Below are 13578 nucleotides of genomic sequence, written 5' to 3' on the forward strand. Positions count from 1 at the left end.
TCATCTAACAATGACACATTGCCCCAGGGTGTCAAAATGTCCAGTGATGACGAGCAGCAGTTCAGTGCAAAACATTAGTACTGAATTTGGAAAGCAGTAACTCCAAGAAATTATTTTGGAATCTGGTGTTTTATTATTCTTTGCTTTAAACCAAATTGAAGGAGAACTTTCACTATCAGTCTGTAGATGATAATGTGATGATAGTTCACATCATGTAATTTTTGGCATTAAGAATCCAAAGAAATGACTAATACTGCTATAAGAAAATCTCTTCTACTTCTGTCTACTTAGCTTTGTGAAGAAGCTTCTTATCACATAAAAAATGAAAAACCAGAATATATTGATGCTGAGCACCATCATTTTGAGCAGCAAGTTATCCTCAAAAATTAAAGCCAACTGAAAAATCCATTCATTTCATTGAGATAGCATTTCCAATAAAATTTTACTTCAATATGATTTTTATCAATTGTATATTAATATTATAATAAATCCACAAGACATTAACTTTTAGAGACTTCTGGTCATAGGAAAAATTTTAATTTCAAATACTTTTTTTCAGAGAAGTATGATAGGGTGATGAATAAAAGACTTTGAAGCATAAAATATATTACATTAGGATATATTTTTGTGAGGGAAATGAACTAGAACTAGGAGTTAAATTAGAAAAGGAAAGATGTAAAATTTGTAAAAGAAGACTTTTTTTAGTGGATGATGAGTATCAAGTTGTATTTAGATTTATTGGATACAATTTAAAGATTGATGTGACTGTTAAAATACAAAAATTTACAACATTCTGGAAATTACAGATTTGCAACTATTTAAACAACATAAAAATTTTAAATGTTAGCTTAAAAATGTGCCAAGAAAGTACAGAACTTTACAAAATTCTTCTAGGGTGTAGTAAGCAAAAGACTTTGAGGACCACTGCTAAGGAACTATTCTTTCAAGCTTTGCTGTGAGGGAGGATACAGAAATAGGATAGTAGCTGAAGGGTAAATGTAGGGTCAAGAGAGGGATGTTTTAAAGTATGAGATTATTCATGTTTATATGCTGATGTGAGTGTAGGGGAGGAAAAATTCTCCTCTACCCTTTTAGCATCTCCAGCTGGGTCTAAGAATTAAACTGACATAAAACAGATTAGCAAGAGAAAGGCATACAAGTTTTATTTTTACATGATCATGAGGGCCTTCCCAAGGGAATGAAGACCGAAAGAAGTGACCAAACCAGTATACCTTTTAGACAAAGAATACATTTGTGAAGAAATGACAAGACAAAAGAGTTTGGGCTAGGGGCAGTAAATTGTAGGAAAGTGACTAAGAGATATATGGGCGAAGGGCGGCAAAACTAGAGGAGTTACTTTAGTAAGTTGGTACAGATACGTGTCAACATCGATTCCCAGTCTCCGGTGTTAAGGCTGTTTTCTTCCCTGTTACAGGGAGGGCATCTTTCCCATGGAAATTTTATGTCCTGTTTTTAAGTAGATAAAGGTAGGTCTCCTGTATCTGCTCTTTCTCAAGTTCCTTCAGCTCACAGTAATATGCCAAGGTGGCAAATTTTGGAGTGGCATGTTCTGAACTCCCTCAGGAGTGATCTGGTAGGTAGAGCTGATGCAGGAGAAGGGAGTGAAGTTCTTAGGAAGGTGAGAGACAGAGACATCCGGGGCAGAAGGGAGTGACCAGTCAACTTTGGTACAAGAGAAAAGAAGGTGGCTGCAGGTGTAGGTAAATCATAGACATGGTGGAAGGAGATGAAATAGTCTACTTTTTTCAATAGGAAATGCAATGAGGTGGGGCATCAGCTGAGAGGGGTGTGGGTTGTGAGAAGTGAGTGTTTAGAAAATGTTAAGAAGAAGACAAACGTATGCAAGCATGAGCTTATCTGAAATCTACATTTATAAACTAGATAGACCACCAAATGGCCTGTGGAAAAACATGTATGTTCTTGCTTTATAGAAGGGAACACTGGCGATTCAAGGTGTTCTTATCTAGAGAGAAAACATTAAAATGAATTTTTTCCCTATTATCCAACCCTGTATAAATATTATCACATTTTTCATTTGTCTTCAACATTTTGAAATATCCTCACGAATCTCAAAAAGTCATTATGTTTGATATATATATTGTCACCTCAGACTCTGAAAGACTATCCTGGAATACTAGAGAATCATCACTGCCATTTTGGGGCTATTTTCACATATTTTATACCAATTTGAAAAAAAGTATGGCAGTCATATATGTCAAAGAATGATAAAAACCTTATTATACCAGAAGTAAATATGGATGAAAAATTTATTTAAAAGTTCTCCTAAAGATACTTTGCTCCTAAAACCAAATTTTCTTTGTTTACTTCACTGAAATCTTAGAGTGGTTTTGAGTATTTTAAAATCGTATTTGTTTTTGTAAAAACAATAGATTTTTGTCAGACTGGTCACTTGATAGCAATTATATTTCCTTAGTTATTAACACATCTACAATGTAAAAAAATAGAGCTACTTATATTTAAAACTTTAATTTGTTATAGGAATACATTTAATGCCCTATATCTCAGGAGCTTTCTCCTAAATAATAACTGATTGAAATACAAACTTCATATCTCATGATGTAGAAATTCTTTTTTTTTTTGGAAATTCTTTTTATCTAAAATATTAAACCTATGTCAAGGAACAGCATAAAATAAAAGAGTTTCTTTAAAAACAAAAATGAAAAACAAATACACTACAAATACTCCTACTACCTGAATCCTGAGTTTCAGATCCTAGACTTAGGTAGGAAATCCCCCCAGAAAACATTGTTATCTAAATCTATTTGTTCTTAAGTTTCAACTATCCAATAGCAGGAATTTGGATAGCAAAGAAATTATTTGAAAATTTACTTGAGTTTCTGGTTTCTGAGTTTGGATAGCAAGAGATGCCTTGAACACTTCTCCACATGTATACACAGTGATGTTATAATCACTCATATCTATCAGAAACAATATGCATCATGCTCTACTTTTCTCTCTCCTTCCTCATCCCCTAAATCCAGTCAATCAAGTCCTGCAAGGTTGTATCTCCTAACTCAAATCTATTTCTCCATCATTCTCACTTATTCCAACAGTGTCCTAATGGTCTCCCTGCAAATCATGTCACTCTTCAGTCCATTCTTTACACTGTAACCAGAGAAAATATTCTAGAAATTTTCATCATGGTTCTGCCCACTTAACATCCTTCAGTAGCTCATCAGTGCCCTTAGGATCAAGACCTAGGTCTCCAGAGCCTCAACCTACATCTTTTCCTGCTACCCCCACTCTATTCCAAGCACATTAAACTTGCACTTGTCTTTTCCAGAAAGAGCAGCATCCTCATCTCCAGTGCTTTGGTTATGTTGTCCCTCCTTCCTGGAACATTGTCATCCCAGCCATGTGAAGAGCTCCTAGTTCAGCTTTCAGCCTAAAATGTTATTTTCTTGGGAGAGTCTTCTCTTGACCTCTCTTTCTGCTACCCAAAGTGTAGATTAGGGGTTTCTTCTCTGAATTTCTATTGGACCCCATGCTCCCCCTAGCATAGCAGCTTATTCTGTGACGCATCTTATCTATACCCCCCCCTAAACTCAGTAGGAACATAGTTACTATCACCAGCTTTTAGTGTGGTATCTAAGGGCACATAGTATATGCTTAATAAATACTGAATAAATGAACATTTTCAATAAAATTAGCATCACCTACTCCACAAACTCAAATACAAATATACCCACAATACTCAAATACAAATATATTCACAATACTTTTAATTTTCTAAACAATTGCTTAATTACTCATAAGCCCTTTTAGCAGAAAGCCCATTATTTCCCACTGTCGAAAACTCCCCCATACATTGCCCAGAAACACCAAGAAATAACTTATTCAGTCTATAAAGGGTTCTGTTCTCTTCTTAATTGGAGTGTGATCATTGGCTAATGCCGTAGTTTCTCATTACCTCACATCGTCCATTTCGGAGACTGGTCCCACTCAATCCAAAAGACAACGCTTGTCCACTGCTTATGGATGATGGCTTTGCTTGTCTATATCCATGCTGGGAGGAAAAGCCCTTTGAGGGATGACGAGCTAAGCTTGCCAAGGATGTTCCACAATTGGCCTTGTAGCCAAGGACCCAGCCACAGCTGATCACACACAGCCCTGGGGGGCTGGGTCAGGATACTAATAGTATATCAGGATTCTAGAACCCCATTTCTTCATTTTTCTCCCGTGAGGACCAATTCCCAAAAAATGAGGCAGGTTTTGTTCTGTTTATATCAAAACAGAAAAAGTCTTTGAGTACAAGCAGAATCCATGTCCTTCTAAATAAGGCTTCCTGAGGGTTTTAGAGGGGAGGGGGTGGTGGGATGGGTGAGCCCAGGTGATGGGTATTAAGGAGGGCACGTACTGCATGGAGCATGGGTGCTATACACAAACAATGAATCATGGAGCACTACCTCAAAAACTGATGATGTACTGTATGGTGACTAACATAATAAATAAAATTAAAAAATATATAAAAATAAATAAGTAAATAAATAAATAAATAAACAAGGCTTTCCTCTGTCAATCTCTATCCTAGCCTGTGCTGTGAAAGAAAGGAAAAATACAAATTTGATCTTTAACAGAGTACTTTTCTGGTGGGGCACCCTAGTTTGTCAAGAAAGAAGAAACTGGCTTTTATTATTTTTAAAAATTGTAAAATAGGGGTGCCTGAGTGGCTCAGTCGGTTAAGCATCTGCCTTCAGCTCAGGTCATGATCTTGGGGTTGTGGGATCGAGTCCAACCTCGGGCTCCCTGCTCAGTGGGGAACCTCCTTCTCCCCCCGCCACCCAGGCCCATCCCCTTCATGCTCTCTCTCTCAAATAAAATCTTTTTTAAAAAAATAAGTAAAATAAAATTGTGGCAAAAAGTACATAACAAAAAATATGGACTGCATCATAAATGATGTCATTCTCACACAGGGGTCATGCTAATCTTCTCTATACAGTTCCGATTTTAACACAAGCATGCCAAAGCGAGCACAATATGTAAAGACCTCTTGTGTATGTGGGGTTTTTTTTGTTTTTTGCCTGGCATAATGTTTTTGTTATTCACTCCTATTACTGCATGTTCAAGATATTTTAAATCTATTTTTAAAGAAAATTATGTTTCTAGACTGGATAATTTTTTTATTTTTATTTTTTAAAGATTTTATTTGACAGAGAGAGACACAGCGAGAGAGGGAACACAAGCAGGGGGAGTGAAAGAGGGAGAAGCAGGCTTCCTGCGGAGCAGGGAGCCCGATGTGGGGCTCGATCCCAGGACCCTGGGATCATGACCTGAGCCGAAGGCAGACGCTTAACAACTGAGCCACCCAGGCGCCCCTAGACTGGACAATTTTTTTAATATCACTATTCATATATTAAAAAGTTAAATAGGAGCACCTGCGTGGCTCAGTCAGTTGTGTCCGACTCTTGATTTTGGTTCAGATCATGATCTCAGGGTTGTGAGATTGAGCCCTGTGTCAGGCTTCCTGCTGAGCGTGGAGCCTCTTTAAGATTCTCCTTCCCTCTCCCTCTGCCCCTTCCCTCCCACTCCTGCTCTCACTAAAAAAAAAAAAAAAAAAAAAATTAAATAAACAAGTAATTTCTTGATTTTATATGGTGTCTGTTTATTGGCCAAAAAAAGTGTCCCTTATTATTATTTTCAGAATCAATTGATTTCATAAGGAGGAATGTAATGGTGACCCATATAAAGATGGTATCAGAACAGGGCGGCAGGTAATGGCAACCCAGGACAGCATTGGTGAGGGTGGCAGGGGCAAGCTGGTGGGGTTAGGGGATTGGCTTATACAGGGAATTCAGAAATAAGTAAATATATTTCAGAGAATGGTAGCCATATTTCTCACTGACTGGGAAGGAAGATATTAAAACAAAAAGGGAGAAAGTTAGAATGAATCCTGCAGTATTGAACTGGATTTGGAATTACCAATATGAATTAATAGTTTACAATATAGGTGGATAGTGATGCAGATAATTACAGAAGTAAAGTAAAGCTATACTTCCTAGCTCTGTTCACAGAGTGAGCCTGGATGCAGAAACATCAAGGTAAAATGAGCACATCTAGACTATGATACTGGTTTCTAAATACCACTCTCCATTAAAAGGAACCAGTGTTCCTTGAATAAATAGCTGATTCCAGAGGGGGATGGGGAAAATACAAGTTGAGCTTAGAACTTCTTGTTCAGGAAATATGGAAGTCCTCAAACCAAACCAAAACAAACCAAAACAAACAAACAAAAAAAAACAATGAGGCATGTCAAGAAGACATAGCCTTGAAGGGGTTCCCACTGGCCAAATCTGAGATAATTATAATATTACAATAATATTTACACATTATAACTCATTGAATTAAATAGAATTTGTGATATAAACAAATGAATAAAATACGGGGAGAAGAGACAGCTTTTTCTTACAGTAGAACAGCATTAGAAAAAACCCATTTGGCAACTATCATGGTAATAATTAATTCAAGAATCATCAATGGATTCCAATACCAGTAAATAAAAATCAGATGAGGAACTAGATATTTGTATAGTTTCAAAGTTTCTCCACATAAAATACTTACTAATTACAAAGATGAAAACTTCACAATGGAGAAAATTAGAAGACATCATTTTAATCAAATGATCACCACCAACAATGTATAAATTTACCACCACCAACAATGTACAAGTTGACACTGTGTGCCACTCAATAGGATATGAGGATTTCTTGAATGAATCCAAATATGAAGGGCATTTTACCAAATGACTGTCTTATAATCTTCAAATATGTCAAAGTGATTCCTTCTCTGAGGAGAACAGACACTCTGCAGGAAGTTGTGGAGGAATGGCAGGGTTTGGTTCAGTGACAGCTTCATGTAGGGATATGGGGGGGCTGGGGTATGGGGCTCTGGCTGCCCACCAAGAATCTCATCCATCTTTCACGAAAAAAAAGTCAAGATCATGAAACTCAAAGACTCAGAAACCATCCCAGATTGAAACAAACTGGAGAGACATGACAACTAGGTGCAAGGCATGATCCTAGATTAGATCCTTTGCAGGTAATATAAAAGACATAATTGGAACAATTCACAAAACTTGAATGGGGGTCTCTGGGTATATAGGCAAATTCTCCATACTATGCTTGCAACTTTTCTGAAAAATTGGGAATTGTTTCAAAATCAAATGTTTGTTTTTTTAAAAAGATAAAATCAATGGGTTTCAGAAATCAGTTTTTAAAAATGTATTTACTAGCTTGTCTAGAATTCATTAGAACTCTTGGATATGTTAAGATGTATTTTCTTGCAACTAATAGAATATCAACTCAGCTGTCTGAAACAACAACAAAAATGCATTTTCTCACAAATGTTCTGATAGTTTAGCCAAAGGGTTAATTCACCAGCCCAAGACTTTCTTTTCTTTTAAGATTTTATTTATTTGAGAGAGCAGCTGAGAGAACGCATGCAAGCACAAGTGGGGTGGAGGGGGGCAGAAGGAGAGGGAGAAGCAGACTCCCTGCTGAGCAGGGGGCTCCATGCGGGGCTCCATGTGGGCTCGATCCCAGGATGCCAGGATCATGACCTGAGGTGAAGGCAGATGCTTAATCAACTGAGCCACCCAGGCGCCCCTCCAGCCCAAGACTTTCATTAGGTTGTTCCCCTCTTTCATTTCTCAGTATAGCAGGTTTGTCCTCTTCTCTTGGTTCTTCTCACAGTTGCAGTACGGTTTCAGCAGCTCCAAGCATAATGTTCTGACATTAAAATATCCAACAGCTTCAAGGGACAGAAGAGTACATCTCTTACTCATGCCTGTTTTTATTTTGTTTGTTTAAGTAAGCTGTTTATGGGGCTTGAACTCACAACCCTGAGATTAAAGAGTTGCATGCTCTAGTAACTGAGCCAGCCAGGCACCTTCATGCCTGTTTTTAAACATTAGGGAAAATTTCCCAGAATCCCTACAACAGACATTCTCTCACCTCTCATTATCCATAATCGCATGCCCATTCTTAAATAAACCACTAGTAAGGAAGCTGAATCACCATTATTAATTTAGACTACCCAAAATTCATCTTCTAGGATTGGTGAAGGGCCAGCTTTCCTTAAAAATATTTGACTACTTAATACCTGAACGAAGTTAGCAAAGAAGTTAGGGAATGGCTGCTGAGTAAGCAACCAAAATTATCTGCCATAATCCTTCTTAATTTAATTGAATAACCTTTAAAGATTTATTTAAATATCTCTATTTTCAAGTGTACAGCAAAGTTAAAAGAATAAACATTATATAATGGTTTTATGAATTTACTTCACAACATTCAGGTATTTGATTTTTCTAGACCCAATTACAACAAGTTCAAACCTCCACTCAGTCCACTCACTCCTTGATTCACATAAATCCCATTGTTGGCTTCCCTGACACATAATTCATTTGTCTGGTCATTGGCCTTCTTCCCAACCTCAGCATTCACTGAGATGTATGCACACCTCCATCTGATCACCAACTGTGTGGGCCAGTAGAGACCAAGGTCTCGTTTGAAGGGAATGGGAAAGAAAAGTAACAAGATGAACAAAGGGATTATAGGGACAACCCCTGCCCCTTCCCACATACATTGACTCTAAACATTGAAAACCAATAATGTTTCCATTATTATGATTATATAAATATTATTCACTGAAGAGCCAAATACTTTTCTGTGATTGTACTTTCTTAACTGGTTCCAGTGCATAATTAAAAGAAGATCCCCTTCATGTCTCTCCTCTGTTGAGTCTCTTGTGTTTTGGGTAACCACACCTTCCTTTTCCTTTATGAGTCTATTGCATCCACAACTCCTTGAGAAAGTATGTGTGGGAGGTAAACTGTCTGACTCAGTCTCCACTCTGCTATCACACTTTAGCTACAGAATGCCAGGTTCAAAGCATTTTCTATTGTCTTCTTCGCTTTGTTCCATTGTCCACAACCTTCCACTGTTGCTCTTGAGAATACAATGTCATTTCAATTCCCTATACTTTGAATATAACCTGATTTTTTTTCTTTTGTGGAAGTTTTTAGAATCTTCTCTTTATACCAGGCAATGTGAATTTCACAATGATATATTTTGTTTTTATTTCTTTGGTATCAATTTTCTTTTTTATTATAAAAAACACAAGAGCTTTTTTTTTTGAGAGAGAGAGAGAGAGAAAACAGGGGAAGGGCAGAGGGAGAAGGAGAGAGAGAATCTTAAGTAGGAGCCACGCTCAGCGCAGAGACTGATGTGGGCCTGGATCTCATGATCCTGAGATCATGACCTGAGCTGAAATCAAGAGTTGGATGCTTAACCGACTGAGCCACGCAGGCGCTGCAAAATGAAATGATTAATATAAGACAAATCAGAACCATGGTGAGCTATTAAATTCCTTTTCTATATACATATAGTTAAAATTCCAAAAACAAAATATCATTAAATGTGAAATACATGATAGGATTGTCGATATATACACAGTACACGAAGAGATCTGCCTGCAGTCACTGCTAAATCTGTAAATTCATGTCACTGATACAAAAAAACCTGCAATTAAACTTCTACTCTCCAGTTGTCCTTTTCCTGATATATAAATATTTTTAAGGAATATTAAAGATACGAACAAAATGCATGCAAGAGAGTTTCTGCTAAGGGCTCTCGTGCTTTACTCAGAACAATTGTGCACTATACCTCGAAAAAAACGTGTAGCTCATTTCTAGCTAAGATAGTGGAAGACTCTTCTAGTTCTTTTTTAGTAAATTTATTTTTTCAATCATTTGAGAGAAAAACACAAACATAGCCCAGGAACCAAATCACATTTTTATATTGTCAAGTTCATTATAAAATGCCACTCAATTTTAAAACATCACTAAAAGGACACTTTCTGCAGAAAAAAACAAAACAAAAGAAAAAATGGCTAAGTTTTTGTTGTTTGACCAAGACACAATAATACAATTTGAATGTCATGATCATTACAGCCTGAAGTGAAAGATAAGCAGTTTAGGGAAAAACAACTATGTAATTCGTTGTTTCACCATCTCTTTCCCAAACAATGAAGAGATCTCTTGCCATTTTATCTATGCCTTTCTTTTTTAAGCCTTATGTTGTATTCTGAAAGTTTACTAATCTATTTGTATTCAAAATCTGTAAAGGCACTTTTCTAGACACAGTGACACATCAGTGACTTAGCTGAGTTCTTCTGCACAATGAATGGACTTCCAAGTAGTTGACAACTGCAGATAAAACACTATTATTAGAAGTCTCTTTCCTCCAGGCTTCTGGTATCTTGGATGCTTCTTCTGGGTTGCTGGGACTCGAGTCACAGAGAACACGTGGCTGCTGTGTACCCCATGGTATATCTTCACCCGGAGCATGTGGTGTAAACACACCCATAATTGAAATGAGAATTTTTACAGCAGATGGAAACCCTTCCTTTAAATCCAGTTGGCCTAAAAGACAAATGAACTTCAGTGTTGATTCTATAATACTATCAGGAGTATATGCAATGTTCGCATGTCCTTTTCTGAATGTTTTCCATTTTTCCATTACAAGCCACAGCTACTTGCTTAGGATGTTATCATGTGTCCAAATCCAATTCTGATGGCAGCAGAGCAGGTTGCTGGCAAATATGTACTCCCAAGTGTTTTCACGTAGGTCTTCACCAAATTTTTTACTAGCCTGGAATTCTTTGGGTTGTGAGGGTGGGAAGGAAACAATTACAATTTTTAATCTCTTCATCAATGAGATTTTTTTAAAGCTGTTTTTTTGAAAAACCTAATAAAATATATTAACCTCTGACAAGATTAAGAAAGAGAGAAGGCAATAGGGAATATGAATTAGAAATGAAAAGGATCCATAAATGGAGGAAGAGGTGTGGCCATGAGATTGAGTTCAAAGCAATTAAATGTGGGCAAAAAGTCATGTGCACTACTACAAGTCCTGTCCCATACGAATCTCTCGAATGTAAATCTCTGCTTTTCCCCTTCTCTGGACTTGAGATAGATAGGCATGGCTACATGGAAGGGGGTGGAAACCGAAGATGATAAGAACCTGGGTCCTCAAATTACCACATAAGGAAGATACCTGCCAACAAGAAACATCTATTTGGATTTTATTCAAATGAAAGGTAAACTTCTGTGTTTGAACAATTTTTGGGTTTGCAGTTAGCATTATCTTAAACCAGAAACTAGAATATAATAAATATAGCATCTCAAATTAGTAGAGGAAAGAATTCTATTCAATACATGTGCTTATTTATTTATTTTTTTAAGTAGGCTCCACACCCTACATGGAGCCCAATGTGGGACTTGAACTCATGACCCTGAGATCAGGACCTGAGCTGAGATCAAGAGTCAGAAGCTTAACCAACTGAGCCACCTAGGCACCTCTCAACACCTGCACTTATTGATACCGTGGATAACTGGGTATTCATATGAAAAGAAAAATGAAGTTGAATCCATACTTCACACATTATACTATGAAAACTTTTATTTTTTTTAAAGATTTTATTTACTTATTTGTCAGAGAGAGAGAGGCAGAAGCAGGGAAGCGGGGGGAGTGGGAGAGGGAGAAGCAGGCTTCCTGCTAAGCAGGGAGCCCGATGCAGGACTTGATCTCAGGACCCTGGGATCATGACCTGAGCTGAAGGCAGACACTTAACCAACTGAGCCACCCACGTGTCTCAAAACTTTTAAATTAATTAAATACTTAGATGGGAAAAATAAAATCATGCAAACTCTAGAAGAAAATACAAGAGAATTTTTTTATAGCCTTTAAGTGTAAAAGATCTTTCTAAATATGACTCAAAATATAAAACCATGAAAGATTAGATTGGTAAATTTGAGTGGCTAAACATAAAAACTCTCTGAATGGCCAAAGACACCATATACCAAGTGAAAATACAAATGATAAATAGGTAAATTATTTGCAATTCATATCAGGCAAAAAGCTGGTATCCTTACTATATAAAGAGCTCTGAAATTGATAAGACATTAGCAATTCAATAAAAAATAGGCAAAAAATGTGGGCAGTCACTGCAAAATAAATAACTCCTATGAAAGATGTTCAACTCATCTAAAAGAAAAGAAATGCAAACTAATATTATACAGTGATACCATTTTTCACCTATCAGACTGTAAAAATTCAAGTTTGACAGTACTCTGTGAGGCTAATAGAAAACAGGTTCTTTAACACATTACTGATGAAACTGTTAGACATACATTTGAAGCATAATTTGACACTATCAAAATAATAAACCTTTGGCCCAGGGACTCTACTTTGAGAAATTTATCCTGCAGATGTACTTGCATGTGAGCAAAGTGATGCGTGCATTATAGTAATTCACTGCATATTATTTGTAACACAAGGTTGGAAACTACTCAAATGTGTATTAACAGGGGACTGGTTAAATAAATTATGGTACATCTACTCAATGAGATGTTATACAATTGTTAAAAAGAATGAAGAAGCTCTCTATGAGCTATGGAATGATTTCTAAGATGCGATATACTAAAACAACAGTGTTTAGGTGTAAAACAGCATATATAGTATGCTTACTTTTGTCTTAAAAGGTGAAAAAAAATCTGCTTTCATTTGATTGTATATGCATAAAGAAATGTCAGACAGGTATCTGAGAAAATAACAGTGGGGTGGGGTGGGGTGGGGCGGGGACTGGGAACAGAGGAGATGGGAAATAAAGATGAAAAGGAGACTTTTTACTCTGTCCCTGCCAGTTATGAAGCAATTGCTTCTCAGCTCCTATTCATCCTCCTGTATTCTGCTTTGTGATGCTGGGGCTGGGACACTACATTTCTCCTTTGCCAGTTAGCGCCCTAGATGAGGTGTAAGTAGGAGACCAGAAAGTAGCAGGAAAGAAGAAGGGACATGCCTCTGTCTGTTTGCTCCCAATTTCTGTCAATGTCACCCCAGGAATGGATCTCCACTCTGGCAGGAGAAGTCTATGGTCTCTAGCTTTTCTCAGCATTCCCACTCAGCAAGCATGGCCTTGCTGCACTTCCTCAGAGCAGCCGGCATCAGCTCGGTAGAGCCCCTTTCTGAGAGGTCCAGGTCCTGGCTCCACAGGTTTTTTCCTCTAAGCTCCAGAGGCAGTGATACACAACCTGGCAGTGCCCTTGCTCACCAATGTGGGTTCCACTCTGCAAGGCCCCTCCTCCAACTTCTTCACTTTGTTCCTTCAGCCCTAAGGGTGGTGGCTACTACCTGCAATAACTGTATTACCTCGGGCTCCTGTGTGGCTCAGTTGGTTAAGCATCTGCCTTCAGCTCAGGTCATGATCTCAGAGTTCTGGGATTGAGCCCCACATCGGGCTCTCCACTCAGTGGTGAGTCTGCTTCTCTTTCTCCCTCTGTGATCTCTCTCGCTTTCACTCTCTCTCAAATAAATAAAATCTTAAAAAAAAAGACAACTGTATTACCTCAAAGTCCCCTTTTTACTTTTTAAATTTTCCAATGCCTGTTTAATTCATTCTTCATATTAGTGCCCCTCTATTGAAATATCTAGTATGGTTTCTGTTTCCCTGACAATTTTTTTACAGTCCTTAATTTTTAAA

General features: G+C 37.5%; 1 pseudogene; it reads right to left on the bottom strand.

Moving 5' to 3' along the window:
* Positions 1 to 4913: 4913 nt before the first annotated feature.
* Positions 4914 to 5014, bottom strand: LOC112821412 (U6 spliceosomal RNA; annotated as a pseudogene).
* Positions 5015 to 13578: the final 8564 nt, after the last annotated feature.

Source organism: Callorhinus ursinus, unplaced genomic scaffold, assembly GCF_003265705.2.
Source record: "Callorhinus ursinus isolate GAN/ISIS: 27379988/994484 unplaced genomic scaffold, GSC_fseal_2.0 scaffold10, whole genome shotgun sequence".
In the NCBI taxonomy this organism is placed as follows: domain Eukaryota; kingdom Metazoa; phylum Chordata; class Mammalia; order Carnivora; family Otariidae; genus Callorhinus; species Callorhinus ursinus.